Source organism: Paroedura picta, chromosome 10, assembly GCF_049243985.1.
Source record: "Paroedura picta isolate Pp20150507F chromosome 10, Ppicta_v3.0, whole genome shotgun sequence".
In the NCBI taxonomy this organism is placed as follows: domain Eukaryota; kingdom Metazoa; phylum Chordata; class Lepidosauria; order Squamata; family Gekkonidae; genus Paroedura; species Paroedura picta.
The window spans coordinates 68257043-68273351 of NC_135378.1; the positions used below are offsets into that span (position 1 = coordinate 68257043).

General features: G+C 43.4%; 1 protein-coding gene across 4 annotated transcripts in view; it reads right to left on the bottom strand.

The window, feature by feature from the left end:
• Window positions 1-14415, bottom strand: part of SGMS2 (sphingomyelin synthase 2) — a 44878-nt gene extending 30463 nt beyond the window's left edge. The window contains exon 1 of one of the 4 annotated variants that reach the window (XM_077300663.1): window positions 14347-14415. The gene's annotated coding sequence lies outside the window, so the exon portion shown is untranslated. Of the gene's footprint in view, window positions 1-375; window positions 399-3720; window positions 4187-4258; window positions 4425-14346 lie in introns of those variants that run through there. The other 3 variants (XM_077300665.1, XM_077300662.1, XM_077300664.1) reach the window with 3 other exon arrangements.
• Between the last annotated feature and the right edge of the window lie 1894 nt (window positions 14416-16309).

Here is a 16309-nt window from a genome sequence, read left to right on the forward strand (position 1 = left end):
ATCTGAAAAGACAGCAATGCCTCTGTTAAAAGTCGGCTTCCCAGCATCTGCTTGGCATACAGCAGTACTGTATCTGTATTAAAAAGAAGTGTCATGGTTCCCACATTTATAAAGTGATACAAATATTATTGAAGACTAACTTTGTCTTTAGGTACAAAACACCTTATGTATAAAGAAACGCTTGAGTAAAATCCATTAAATGAAAAGCACCCTTTAGAAAACTGATGTAGAAAGAAAAGTAGATTATTTAGAAAAAAGAAAGAAAGAAAAGGAATATTCAGGCCACTTTACAAGCTAAATTAACTGAAGCATTTCAAGTATATTACTGTATTTATTATCGGCTATAATAAAAAAGGGATGAAGTTATCTCTGTACCTGAATAAATCACAATCTATTATATTTTGGCACACATGCTTAGTTCCAACAGGTCCACGAAACTCGGCTAGTTGGGACTTAATACACTCACAGTCTTTAGTTTAGGAATGCTTCCTTCCAGTAAACTACTCACATGGGACCACTTAAAATGTCTATAGAGACAAAGAATATTCTTAAATATCACCATCATCTTGATCTCAATAGTCTTTTCTTTTAAATAAGTTTTGGGGAATCTTACTAAAATATTTTAAATACATGGGTGGGCTGACTGATTTTGGGGTTTTTGGTCAGTACTGATACCAAGCAGGGCAGCAAACCCTGAGACAACCCCCCCCCCCCCATCCACCCAGACTTGATGTGTATTTTCAAATGAAAATAGGCATGCACAGAAGGTCAGAGTGGGTAACTTTAAACTCCAATTCTTATTGAGCAGTTGATGCTGGCAGCCATAGAACATTAAAGTGTCTGCTTGGCTGCAGTTTTCAAACCACTTATCCCAAGTACTCTCATTTTTGTACTACAGATACTCTCCGTGCTTGCAGCCATTAGAGGTTACTTCTCATGTTACAGTTTCATACCCAAACCCAAGTATTACAAAATACACACCACTTTTTTTGGAGGGGTATGCGTGAATGTATGCTTGTCCTTTGCTGGCCTGATACGGTGAATGACAGGCAAGATCAGTATATGGAACAGCATTATGTAGTATCATCAGGCAGAGAGTGGAAAGGTACTTGCATAGCAATTTAGTGAACAAAATGTACACTGCTCTATAAACCAAAGTGGGCACTTACTGCGATGATTTACAGAATAAGAGGCCTCAAACCCAGCTGCTATTGATTGCAGCCACACTCAACTAAGAAATGGCTTCACGGTTATAGATATGCAAAAGATTTTCAAGTGTTTTACGCTATTTGCTTAAAGAATTATATGAATTGCATGAATGACCAAAAGTATGGTTTATAAACTTTACTGTAGATGTAGACTACAAATTACAGCCTAAGGGCACCGTCTGGTTTATGGGAGCTTTTCGTCCAGATCCATGAACAGTTTAACTATCTATTGGGAGTAGCAGCTCAAGGGTAGAACATCAATAAAAACAGCAGAATGGGAGAGAAGACAACATCTGGATCAGGGCAGCCGTCCTCTACTGTCTGCAACAAGGGCTGTTGCACCAAACATAAACGTGGACAATCTAAAAATGATGACAGATTGCTAGCTCTGGAAGCAGGATGCTGCCTACCTAATTACTGGCCAGGGCCAACCCTCTTAGCTTCTAAGAACTGATGAGATTGGGCTAGCCTGGCCTGACTAGGTCAGGGAAAAAATAAAATCACTACAATCTTATTTTGACTAAAATGAATATCCTGTTCTCCTATAACTGAGACAAGATTTTCACAGCTTTTAAGTGGCTGTGAGTTTTCTACTGCAAACTTCTATTCATCAATTCTATTTTGTGTTACACCATTCAGAATTTGTTGGATCTCCTGCATGTGAAAAGATTTCTTCTGCTCATGTAAGGGCTGCTTTACAGCTTATTCTAGAATATAATGAGAGAAAAAGAAACTACATTCAAAGATGATATTCTATTTGTGCAAGCATGAGAACAGATATAATGGACCTACCTATTATAAAAGAATGCAAATGCATATATATTTGGGGGGAATAACATCAGTAACTTTTGATCTACCCACTAACCTCAACAATATCACCCAATTTTTAAGCAATAATTTTGGTGAATTATACAAATGAGGAATTTCAGCCTAGAGTGACTAAAAGGTTCAATCAGTTTGGGGTAGTGGTTAAAGGTATCCCCTGTGCAAGCACTGGGTCATGTCTGACCCTTGGGGTGACGCCCTCTAGCGTTTTCATGGCAGACACAATGCGGGGTGGTTTGCCAGTGCCTTCCCCAGTCATTACCGTTTACCCCCCAGCAAGCTGGGTACTCATTTTACCGAGCTCGGCAGGATGGAAGGCTGAGTCAACCTTGAGCTGGCTGCTGGGATCAAACTCCCAGCCTCATGGGCAGAGCTTTCAGACTGCATGTCTGCTGACTTACCACTTTGCGCCACAAGAGGCTCTTGGGGTAGTGGTTAAGAGCAGCCAATTCTAATCTGGAGAACTGGGTTTGATTCCCCACTCCACCTGCAGCCATCTGAGTGTCCTGGGAATAGTCATGGTTCTCTTTGTGCTGTTCTCAGAAAGCAGTTCTGTTAGAGCTCTCTCAGTACCACCTACCTCACAGGGTGTCTGTTGAGGGGGAGAGGACTGTTAAGGTGTTTGTAAGCTACCTTGGTATTCCTTCAGGTAGTGAAAAGCAGAGTAAAAAACTCCCAGCTCTTCACTCCTCAATATGTAATGACCATAAGCATTAAGAATTCTTTACAAAAAAAAATCTTAACTTAATAATAATAAGCCTGCCCTTTCCTGGTTGTACTCAGTGAATGCCTGTTCTCTGAAGCATAGAATACAAAGCAAACACTAAGCAAAACATAAATAGGATTCTCATACATTTAAATGTCTGAAGGTTAATATATGCAATGGGCTTAGAAGGGTGCAACACTGCTATAGATTTTGAGACCTTCTCTAAGCAACTGCAACCTTATTCCATGCTATAAATAAATTTTATGCAGGTCCCTGGCAGTTTTCAACTAACCAAATCAATGAACAGGTTGTTACCTGCCCTGAGCCAACTGAGAAGGGTGGGCTATAAAAATAAAATAATTATTATCACAGACCTGTTCGTGGACTATATGCAAGTCAATATTGGTTAGCCGAGTATTCATTGTAAGGATGACGGATACCAATTGAGTGCCTCAGAATACTTTCAAGTTACTGTACAGTCTGCAGATTTTTTTAAAACTGAATTATAGCATTCTTATGCTTCAACAGCTCCAATGAAGATCAAAGGGGGTTCCCTCTAAGAACAAATCTGTCATTATAGGGCTTTCCCTTCTTAAAGTTTGTTTACAGTCAACTTCTCATAATATATTAGTATACCAGCAACATTGGACTAAAGATACCAATGCCATATTATTGTAGATTTGAGAACTTCTCTGAGCAATTAAAACATTATTCCATGCTGTAACTATTATGTAGGTCCCTGGCAGTCTTTAACTAACCGAACCTATGAACAACCTTTAACAGCATTATCACTAAAGGGGACGGACCAACACTTTTTTGTAAAAATAAAAAAGGGTGACACACAACCCGAGAAAAAGGATTACTATGTTAACTCAACTAATTCGCACTTCGTAGCCCAGGAATCTTTAGCCAAGTACTGACTTCAACATGCGTCGGACTGTCCTTCCAGAAAAGCGTAAAAAAGCAAAGCGTTTTGAGTACCTGAGGCTTGATCTTCTCCCGCTGTGCTACTAACAGATCATTTCTTGCTCACTTGCTTTGAAAGGGGGGGAAAGCCTCAAAAGCGAGGTCTGTCTTCCAGCGCCCAGCAGGGCAGCGTCTCTTTTACAGCGCCCAGGCTCTTTGGCACTTGCAGCTCCTCCTGGCCAGCAACAGAGGCTCTCCGGCCCCAAGGCTCGCAGCCCCAAGGAGAAACAGCTAGCAGAAAGTTTGCTCGCACCTCGCCCTCTCCTCGCTCTCTGCTCCGCACCTCTTTAAGTGCCTGCCAGATGCACCGTTACCCCGGCACTGCAACAGCTGGGGAGACTTCCTCTGCGGGAGGGCGGCTCCTGGGAGACGGAGAGGCAGCCCCTCCTGGCTGCCCTGGCCGCTGTTTCTGGAGCCGCCGCTGTGTTTACAGCCCGTTTCATGCTCTTTGCTTGTCCCCTCCCTCCCCCTGTCTGCCACAGCCTTGCCTGACATCATTCATTCTCTTACATTCACACACACACGCCCACTCCATTTCCAAACAGTGACTCACCCTAGCTGTGCTGCTATTCAAAGGCTGGGCTAGAAAAACCGGTTAAGACCTCTAGAGGAAGGAACATTTTTTTAAAAAAAATAAAGACATCCTTGGAGTGGAAAGCCCCGGTCCAGAAACGAAAGGTGGGAGATGAAAAGCAGACCGGGCATTTTTTATCCACGGTCGTTGCACTATATAGACCTTAAATTAAATTTCAGGCAACTATGCAACTTAAAAAGAGGATATTGAAGGGAATGGGGGAGACTCTACTTAGAAAACTCTATGGAAGCTTTTAAAGCTACCGTAAAACATTAGCCAAAAGAGAGAAACTCTTTACAGGGTGAAATATTGACAACATGCCTCTTCCTGGTATTTTCTAGACTTTTCTCCTTTTGTGTTTTTGCTCCATATAAGCGTAGTTTAGCTTGGAGCAGAGTTGCCAGCTCTTAGTTAGAAAATACCAGGAGAATTTGGGGGCGGAGCCCAAAGAAGGCAGAGTGTGGGGAGATGAGGGACTTCAATGGGGCATCATACCATAGATTCCACCTTCCAAAACAGCCATTTCCTTCAGGTGAACTGATCTTTGCTGCTTGAGATCTCCAGTTACCACATAGAAGTTGGCAACCGTAGATTGGGGTCTGGGCACCTTTAGAATTCAGAGACAGGATGGTGAAGGCAGCCACAAAATGGCTGCCACAAGAGGTAGAGCCAAATACAAAAAGACCAAGTGCAGGGAGAAGAGGGGTACTTGAAAATACACTGAGAAAAAGGAGTGAGAGAGAATAGTGAACACTGTGATGGCAACTGCCACTGAGACAATATTTTAATTTGCATAAACAATCAGTGAGCAGTCAGTCACAGAATCTGCATAAACCATCACCTGGCCCTATCTACTTTCTAAAAATACTTGCTGAGTGCCAAGAAAGGTCTTGGGGACCCTGGTTTAGATAATATACATGCATGTGTCAGGACCTGTCATTGTGAGATCAAACTCAGCACTCAGCTGTAGAAGGTGATACTTACTGGCAGGCCATCCCACTTATGTTTGCTGCCAGAAAACATAAACATCCCTGTTAAATTAGTTTACATCTCCCAACGTGTGTCATCAAGAGTGGAAAGTGTTTGCAACAGAGAGATGTCCAGAGGGCATGAATTTTAAATTTAATAGAAATTGAAATGGCAGGTAGTAGTGATGGTCCATAAGAAGAAACCTAAAAGACAACAGTAGAAAAATGCATTTATAAAACCAATTAAAAGGTAGTTCTACCTATCTTAACTACTTTTATTCCCCTAATGGGAACCCAAAATGGTTTACAATATTATTCTCCCTCCTTACAACAATCCTGTGAGGTAGATTTGTCTGTGTAAATAGCCCGAAGTCACCCTATAAGCTTTCAACCATGGCAGTGAGGATACAAAATCAGAACCAACCTCTAATACCACATTATGTATAGAAAATCCTTTATATTATTTATGTAGAAAATGTATATGCTGCCTTTCCAGCATATACATGCTGTGTGCAAGCTTTTGAGTTCTCCAGAATCCTCCAGCAGGCTTACAGCTAAAGCTTGACAAGAAAAATAAATGCAGTTTACAAGGATCCAGGAGTAAATGGAGGCTCTGCTTGAGCAGCAAGGCAGTGTTATTTATTTATTTATACTATATGATTATCATCATCATCATTATTTATACAATTCCAAAGATTTTCCTTTGCTTTCATGGCTTGTGAGATTGTATGGATAGTATAGGATGTGTGTGGGTGGAGGGGGACATGTTACAAGTTTATACCAGTATCCCCCCTCCAGAAACTATTGGACCTTGATCAGGCAGGATGTTAAAGCAAAAAAGTGAGGACTAAACAGATTGCTGTGGGATAGAGGAGACTGCAGTGTTTGGGGGTGTTTATTTGTTTGTTGCTGGGTAACCATTTTCTTATCTTTTGTGCTGACTGATGAAAAAGAGTGGAAACAAATACTCTTGAAAACTTGCTCACAACTTGGTGATGTTTTAGGTGAACCCAACAAAAGGTATTATTCTACTACTGCTTTTAGACTTTTTAGGAACAATTAAGGCTGCACTCCTATACACAGTAACCTGCAACACCACAGAACACAGAAGTTCTTATTATCAAAATAAAAAGGCAAAGGATCAGCTGCATTGTGTGCTTTAAGCTCTTTCGTAAGTTTTCTCCCATGCAACTAGCTTGTGAGAACATCACACCTTGAAGATACAGCATGAGAAAGAACAGGGGTGTCAGCTTTTTAAACTGGCCTTGCTCCTGTGCCTTCAACAGCAGTGTGTAAGGTTGCCAGCTCCCAGGTGGTGGCTGGAGATCTCCTGCTATTACAACTGATCTCCAGGGCACAGAGATCAGTTCAGCTGGAGAAAATGGCTGCTTTGGAAAGTGAACTCTATGGTATTATACCCCATTGAAGTCCCTCCCCTCCCCAAACCCTGCCCTTCTCAGGCTCTCCCCTTCAAAGTATTGCCCAATCTGAATCTGGCCACCCTAGTAGTTTGACAGCCAGAAATGTAGCTGTAGTCAGAATGATGCAAGCATAAGGCTGTCATTAAAACAACGACAAAACAAAACAGAAACAGAACAAAAAACTTGAACTTAAGGAGAAATGTTTTAAATGAATAACTACTGTAAGTAAAACAAGTTTTGGCCCTGTTCACAGGCATTTTGGCAAATCACATTACTCCCCCTTCCTTTATTTTCACAGATGGAAAAAGCTTCAACTCATATATGTCTATGTCAGTCTGTCATTAAAAGCACAAGTCCAGAATTGATTATTAAAAAATGGCAACTGTTCATTGAGATATGGGTGCGTGATGGTAGATTTAATATGGAAGGTTAGTTGAGCAGAAATTGTAGACTCAAGGAACAAGAGTAGCGTGTTACCTGTTCACCAAATTAAGTTAAAAGATGCTAAAAACAATGTAATACAAATTAAAAAAACCTTCCAGATCACAAAACTGAACAGAAAGCTTTGTTGACTCAGCAGTTCTACCTAGTTTATACCTATAAAGTACTTTCTCTGTTATCAGTGTAACTATCAATGCAGTTAGAATTAGGGGCCTAAACCTGAAAATGGTATAGAAATTAGGCTGTAACCTTTTAGTCAGAGAAATATCTTTTTGGCCTTGAGGTAAATTTTACCTTTAAAGTGTGCTAAAACGAATGTATGGCACCCTCATCCATGAAAGGCCTAATAGTTGCCCAGTTGGTAGGCCTGACCTTGAACCAGCAGCCTGAGGGGCTTTAGTAAGTGACTCTTGTGGTTGCTTAGCAACTGGGAGTAATTTAAACTGTGGTCATGTAACTTGTCTCCAGTTTAGCCATTTTGCTTGTGGTAGTTGAACAGCTGGGATCTAATCCTAGGGACAGTGGTAGAAAAGGAGCAAAACAGGTTGAGGATAGTCTTGATTTAGGATACAGCAATAGGGCAGTGTCATGTAATGAACAGTGTAAAAGTCTAAAAAAATGCAGATTCAGGTGCATGTTCCACCATGAAGAAATTCACTGGCTAACCCAAGCTTTCTTAGCCAGGGTTTTTTGAAACCCCGGGGTTTCTTGACAGCTTTGAAAGAGTTTCTTGAATGGATAGGAGTTAATTAATTATGTAGTTTTAAAAATGTGTTAAACATTTATAGGGTGATATGCCCATAATTTGTTATATAGACCCACTCACCCCTTCCAAAATGGCCAATGATGGGCCTGTAGGGGATGGGAAAGGCAGAGTCCCCAGGTGAGCGTGTATACAGCTATGTTTCTCAACTATATTCTTCATGGTCGCACCACTTCTGGGGGTTCTCGAAGCCTGAAGAAGCCTGAAGAATGTTTCAGGGGTTCTCAATGGTAAAAAAGTTGAGAAACGCTGGGCACATTGTGAACTCAGCCTTACTTAATGTCACAAAGCTTTTGTGAGGTTGCATGAAATCATCAAAACAATTTGCATTCTGTCCTAAAATCTGGGGAATAGTTGGGAAAGAAATGTCAATAAATAGGTCACAATGTTTTTGAAAACAAGTTCCAGTCGGTCCTGTGGATTACTACTACGTGTTCCTTACATATGTCATTTAGACTAAAGATCCTCAACCTGTGGGTCGGGGGACCACATGTGGTCCATCGGCTAATTGGAGGTGGGCCGCGAAGGACGCCTTCTCCCCCCCTCCCCCAACTTAGAAGTTGCCTGGGCTTCTCCGCCTCCCTGCTTCTCTGGCAAGGCGTGCACTGGCAGCTTGGAGCAGCTGAGGCTCAGCTTCTCAAGAGAGTTCGGAGAAAAGCAGGCAAGCTGGGAAAGTGAGCTCATTCCAGGTACAGGAGCGGGAGAGAGTGAGGGGAGCAGCCTTTATATCCTGCTTTTCTCTACTCTAAGGGCTCTCAAAGTGGCTTACAATCACCTTCCCTTCCTCTCCCCGCAACAGGCACTTTGTGAGATAGGTAGGGCTGAGAAAGTTCTGAGAAGTCACCAAGCACCCGTTTCTCCAGAATAGACTCTACTGCTCGTAACCATTATGCCATGTTGGCTCTCAGGCAATTAGTAGCAGCAAATGCAAATTTGCCATGGAGACTCCTTTCCCAGCTCATGTTCTGTCTGCTGGATGGGGGAGTTATTAATCTCTCAGTGCCTATAGTGCTGACAGCTACAAAAGAAAACAAGAAGAGACTAGATGGCTGTACAGCTTTTGCTCTCACGTATGAAGGTCAGCATGTAGCTATTCTCCGAAATCCAGAATTTTACGAGCATCGCAAAGAAGAGTGTTGTGCCAAACAATGGGGGAACGACGTGCAAGGAACACCCTTACATCAGGGTGGCCTTTATAAGCTTGTTTGATTTGGTTTTAATACTAAGTATTTTTAAAGTATTTTAAAAAGTATTTAATACTAAGTATTTAAAAGGGTGCCATATAGAGGATGGAGCAGAGTTGTTCTCTCTTGCCTCGGAGGGACAGACCAGAACCAGCGGGATGAAATTAATTCAAAAGAAATTCCGTCTAAACATCAGGAAGAAGTTCCTGACAGAGCGGTTTCTCAGTGGAACAGGCTTCCTCGGGAGGTGGTGAGTTCTCCATCTTTGGAAAATTTTAAATAAAGGCTAAACAGAGAGGCTGATTCTGTGCAGGTTCAAGGAGGTGGCAGGTTACAGTGGATGAGCGATAGGAATGTGAGAGTCCTGCATAGTGCAGGGGGTTTGACTAGATCACCCATGAGGTCCCTTCCAACTCTATGATTCTATGATTCCTTCTTCCTCCAGACCTTGTGATCCAAGATAATGGGTTCAAATCCATTCTTTGGGTTCCAATCCACTGATTGAAAATCACTGCTCTGGGAAGAATGTTTCAAAACTTTACACCCAATTCCAGATAATAGTTATTGTTATTAGTATTGTTTTTAATAAAATGACTGATTAAACAATACATTCATGTATTCCAAAGTCAAGATTATCTCCCTACCTGAATATGTATATTTCAAAATATGTACTAGCAAGTTCAATTGTCTGTTGTGCATTTTATTTATTAACTAAATGTATTATTGTGTTAATTGAATGCATTTTGAATGCTGTAAACTGCCCTGAGTCCTCAGGCAATATAGACATTTAATAAGTAAATATATTTTATTTTATAACGAGTTTCAAAGCCTGTTCCTAAGAACGGGCCCTGGCCCCAGGCCAGACAGCTTAAGGGGGCTTTGGGCTGCAGCTTGCAGCCAAATCAAGTGGGGTGGGCGGGAGTTGGGCAGCTTGTTAGCAGGGCCGAGACAGAGCTCCTTAGCAGGCAGTCAGCAGGCCAGGAGGCCCTCGTTAGCAAGCCCTCCAACTTAGCCCAGGGCCCTCTCACCTGCTGCTGGCTCCAGGCACTGAGTGTCTGAGAGCAAAGAGGCTAGAGTCCAGGGCCGGAGGGTGGGAGCAGCAGGGGCAGGCCCAGTCAGGACAAAGCTGGCTGCACCCTGATTGGCTCTATTCCAACTTGGACGGCCAGACACGTCTCACCCCCTAGGCTGTTTCAGAAGTATATAGAGGAACAACAATGGAAAAGGATTAGCTCACAGTACTTGTTTTTTGATAGCTGGAGCAAGGTTGCCAGCTCTGCTGGGAAATTTTTGGAGATTTGGGAACAGAGCTTGGAATGGGTGGCGTTTGTCAAATACCTGGAGATTTGGGTGATGGAGACTGGAAAAGGTGGAGTTTGGGAAAGGGAGGCACCTCATCAAGGTAGAATACCATACAGTCCAAAGCAGTCCTTTTCTCCAAGGGAGCTGATCTTGGTCACCTGGAGATCAGCTGTAATATCAGGAGATCTCCAGGTGCTCTCTGGAGGTTGGCAACTCTACTTGAGAAGAGTAAAGTCATACAGATCACTCTCCTAAGCTTCCATTTTTTCCAGGGAAACTGATCCATGTGGCTGGGAGGTCAGTTGTAATTCCATGAGATCCCCATATGGAACTTTGTAACCCTACCAGTGATTAGGAAACTTTCCCTTAGAAAGCAGGCCCCATTCAACATTTCATTTTATTCTGACAAATTCTAGAGATGTACTCATAGAAAGCCTCCGTGCTATATGCTTTGATTCAACGAGAAAAAATACTTTTTTCTTAAACTGGAATCATACCACTATTGGTCCGCATTAGAGGGAGCAAAACTCTTGTGAAACAGAAAAAAGAGAATCCTGAAGAAACAGGGAATTACAAGCAGGTAAAAAGGTAAAGGTATTCCCTGTGCAAACACCGAGTCATGTCTGACCCTTGGGGTGACGCGCTCTAGCGTTTTCATGGGGTGGTTTGCCAGTGCCTTCCCCAGTCATTATCGTTTACCCCCCAGCAAGCTGAGTACTCATTTTACCGACCTTGGAAGGATGGAAGGCTGAGTCAACCTTGAGCTGGCTGCTGGGATCAAACTTCCAGCCTCATGGGCAGAGCTTTCAGACTGCATGTTTGCTGCCTTACCACTCTGCGCCACAAGAGGCTCTTACAAGCAAGGAACATGATAATTACAAGCAAGGAACACGATAATGCGGAAAACCCCTAGGATTTGGGAGTTGCAGTTTCCGGTCCCCACTTGACCAGGAAGCTCACTGGGGCTGCAGACCTAAGAAGTCAGACCCTGGGAGTCAGTCCCATTGAATGAAATGGGATATACTTCCAAGTATGCTTCTGTACATAGGATTGCACTGTGGGTGACCTTGGACTATCTCAGTTTAATCTGATGATAAAAACAAAGGAAGGATAAGTTAGGTATACAGCTTTGAGCCCTTGGAGGAAGGGTAGGATAATAATCTAAGGCAAATAGGCTGATTATATCATTTATTTGGGTGATACAGCAGTAGGCTGCTAGCATTCGGTTAATGGCGTTTACTTGGATTTTAGTAAAGCTTTTGATAAGGTTCCCCATGATGTTCTGATGGATAAATTGAAGGACTGCAATCTGGGTTTTCAGATAGTTAGGTGGATAGGAAATTGGTTAGAGAACTGCACTCAAAGAGTTGTTGTCAATGGTGTTTCATCAGACTGGAGGGAGGTGAGTAGCGGGGTACCTCGGTCTGGTACTTTTTAACATATATTTATTAATGATCTAGATGAGGGGGTGGAAGGACTACTCATCAGGTTTGCAGATGACACCAAATTGGGAGGACTGGCAAATACTCCAGAAGATAGAGACAGAGTTCAACAAGATCTGAACACAATGGAAAAATGGGCAAATGAGAACAGATGCAATTTAATAAAGATAAGTGTAAAGTTCTGCATCTGGGTCAGAAAAATGAAAAGCATGCCTACTGGATGGGGGATACGCTTCTAGGTAACACTGTGTGTTAACGAGACCTTGGGGTACTTGTGGATTGTAAACTAAACATGAGCAGGCAGTGTGATGCAGCGGTAAAAAAGGCAAATGCCATTTTGGCCTGTATCAACAGGGGCATCACATCAAAATCACAAGATGTCATAGTCCCATTGTATATGGCACTGGTCAGACCACACCTGGAGTACTGTGTGCAGTTCTGGAGGCCTCACTTCAAGAAGGACGTAGATAAAATTGAAAGGGTACAGAGGAGAGCGAGGAGGATAATCTGGGGCCAAGGGACCAAGCCCTATGAAGATAGGTTGAGGGACTTGGGAATATTCAACCTGGAGAAAAGGAGGTTGAGAGGGGACATGATAGCCATCTTTAAGTATTTGAAAGGTTGTCATTTGGAGGAGGGCAGGATGCGGTTCCCATTGGCTGCAGAGGAAAGGACACTCAGTAATGGGTTTAAACTCCAAGTGCAATGATATAGGCTAGATATCAGGAAAACAATTTTCACAGTCAGAGTAGTTCAGCAGTGGAATAGGCTGCCTAAGGAAGTGGTGAGCTCCCCCTCACTGGCAGTCTTCAAGCAAAGGTTGGATACACATTTTTCTTGGATGCTTTAGGATGCTTTGGGCTGATCCTGCGTTGAGCAGGGAGTTGGACTAGATGGCCTGTATGGCCCCTTCCAGCTCTATGATTCTGTTATTCATTACACAGTAATGTAGCAGCAGCAAGAACAGAAGGAAACAAGATTCTGGAGTATTATTGAAAGCTGTGATCAAATAAATGTTAATGAGAGAAATGAAGAGCAGAACTTAGTGCAGCTCTTAAACTAGAGTTTTGTTAAATCATAACAATGATATGCAGACCTTAAGTTTATGAAAGCTTTGTTAAAACTCAGAATATTGGTTTCACCTTCAATGTACAGAATAACTGGCTACTCTAATTACTGGATACATCCATGTGTTCATCTGACTCTCAGAAGCAGATGGAGTTGCATTTGGCCAGTATGGGGACTTACCTGGAGAAAGGGAAAGACCCAGGCCTTGTGGCTGGCGTCACACAGGAAGTCATCACACCAGTGACATCCAGGTAAAGCTCTGGTATTTAGGCAAAACCTTTATGGTAGAAGCTGGCTTTACCATAGAGTTTTTGCCCAAATATCAGAGCATTGCTTGGATGTTGCTGGTGTGATGATGTCACTTCCTGTGTGACAAAGCCTGGTTTTTTCTCTTTCTCCAGGTAAGTCCACCTCCCCCTTCCTGATAACCTTTGCAGTAGCCATTGCAATGCCAAACCTGACCATTAGGCATTACAGATCTATTTATATTGTAACATGAGAATAGGACAACAAAAATAAGGCACTTTTGTACTTAGCAAGGACCTATTTATATACCCAAACTATCCAGAAGGTCTATATAAAACCTGAAGATTGTGCAAACAAATTACAAAACATTTCCCGGTTGTCCTTGCTTCTTGATTGCCTTTCAGTGTAAATAATAACTAGCTAGATAGATTCTTCCTGAAGCACGCTGTTGCAAAACCTCTGGAAATCAAATGCTGCTGGGGAATGCGGTGAGACATGACAGTTTGCGACATGCATTTAATGCAATACTTGCTCTTTGATTTGCTGCCTTTAGGTTTTAGTGTATACTGAATGGCTAGTTGATGTTGCTTGAACCAGGTTTGGGGTGGAAGAGTAACAGCTGGGCGTGCGTATGGAATGTAGATAGCCCTTGAAAGAGAAATGGCGGAGTTGTTTAGCTGTCTTTTAGGCTTTTAGGACATCAGTTTAGGGCAGGGGTAGTCAACCTGTGGTCCTCCAGAGGTTCATGGATTACAATTCCCATGAGCCCCTGCCAGCAAATTGTAGTCCATGGACCTCTGGAGGACCACAGGTTGACTACCCCTGGTTTAGGGAACTGATGCTGGTCTTCAGACGACAACATCTGGGCACTTGCCTGCTCATCAGTTTTCCATTTCAGGTATTTATAAAAAGACATCATTACAAGGACACAAAAATGTAATTGACTCCCTAAAAGTATGGAAGAAGCCCTTAAAACAGCCTGGAAAAGTTGTACATCTAGTAACAACAGGGATATGGCGGTAACTGGATATGGTGGTAACTGTCCACATTTCAACCAGTACACTTTAGAAACAACATTTAAATTACAAAAAACCCCTAGACAGTCATAAACTTGTTCTCAATAAATTGCTCCAAAGCTATGAGTAATTAGCTCATCTTTTACTCAGTGGCCCCATCAGCCCTACCCTGTCTCCCACCTAAAGCCTGGATTATCCCCACCCAAATGGAATTACCTCTCTCTCTTCCCACATTTCCGCTGCAGGTCAGAGCTCCCATTTGTGCGTAGGGTTTTTAATTCTCTGCAGCTGGCCCACCTGCACTGCAGTGTAATGTTGATGATCCCTCCCAAAAGATTCTCAGCATTACCGTTTTCTAAAATTCAAGGACTTCAAAGCTGCTGTTACCAACTGTTTTCACAAGTCCCGTATTGTTCTGAGTCATACTAGTGTCCTGTTTTGCAGGGGGGATAGCAAGGCTTCAGCAAGAGGCAATAAGTAGGATGCAATAGCCAATTAAGCTGGGTGGGGGGGACACAGCAATTGAAATTCTTAGTCATCTCATAAGATAAATCATTTGAGCCTTGGTTTTCTTCACTTAGGTGCAGCTCCACTGTGTCTCAGGACGGCGATTAGTTGGCTGTCTTCACAGCTCATCTACAAATTCTCTCCCACTGTAGAAAGTGTTGTTCTTAATAGGTTTTTTTAAAATCCTGAATTACATAGAACTTCACTAACCTCACTGGCATCAGCATTAGGTGCAATCCCACTATGTTCTCTCCCAGCTTTAGAAAAGCAGCAACTGCTAGATTAAAGAAACTGGAACCATTCGGCTGTACTGCTTTCAAGAACACCCCCCCCCCCCCGTGTGTGTGTGTGTTTGAAATAAACCATATATTCTGCACAAAGTATTTCTTAGGCTTAGGATGGGAACACTTTACACACTACCATCTAGATCAGCGGTTCACAACCTTCCTAATGCCGCGACCCTTTAATATAGTTCCTCATCTAGTGGTGACCCCAACCATAAAATTATGCAAGTGTTCTTTCATAGAAATTAAACCGAAACTGACACATGGCATGAAGATCCATGGTTCATGATTGTATATAATGTTTTTTTTCCACCGGGGTTTCTCTGTTCAGTTCTGCCTCTTGTCCCGCCGAACTGCGCCGCCACCTGGAGTGCCTGGCGGGAGACTGCACTACACCTGTAGGAGGAGCAGCAACCGTGGCAGCGCCTCCCCCGCCAAGCTGTTTGCCATGCTGCGACCCCTGTGAAAGAGTCGTTCGACCCCCAAAGGGGTCCTGACCCCCAGGTTGAGAACCACTGATCTAGATGTTGATTGAATGCATAAGAGGGATAGTGGGCAATAGTGCACTCATCCTCGCCTCCACCAGCTTGTAAGCATGGCTCCTATTCACAAAAGCAGTGCCCACATATATTCTCTCTGTCTCTCTGAGTGTATGTTTGTGTCTTTCTCTGTGATCTGCAGCACGCTCATGAGCAAGTAATGAGCCAGGGGTTGCCAGTTCTGAGTTGGGAAATTCCTAAAGATCTGCGGGTGGAATCAGTTCAGTGGAGTATAATACCATCATTTCCAACCTCCAAAGCAGACTTTTCTCCAGGGAAACTGATATTTGTCGTCTAGAGCAGTGGTCCCCAACCTTTTTATCACCGGGGACCAGTCAACGCTTGACAATTTTACTGAGGCCCGGCAGGGTAGTCTTTTGCCGAGGGACGTTGCCACTGCTCCCTGAGCCCCTGCACCACTTGCTTTTCCACCAGCGCCCCGTACTTCCCACCATCCGCTGGGGGGCGCTGCCAGCAACAGCTGCACAGTGCCACGCCGAGGGGGAACCCCAGCCATGGCAGTCGCTGGAGAGCACCAAAGGTGAGCTGGCGGCAGAGTGGCAGGGCAGCCCCCGAGGCAGCAGCCGGGGAGGAGGACAAGGAGGAGCTGCGGCCCGGTAGCAACTGATCCACGGACTGGCACCGTTCCCCGGACCGGGGGTTGGGAACCACTGGTCTAGAGATCAGCTGTAATATTGGGAGATCTTCAGGCTGCATCTGGAGACTGGTAACCCTGGATAGGATGGAGGTGGGGCCATCACAAGCATTTCGGCTCTCCCTCCCTGTGCATTCAGTCAACACAAAGAGAGGTCACACAGAAGTTAAGATGCCATGCTGGTCTCGTTTGGA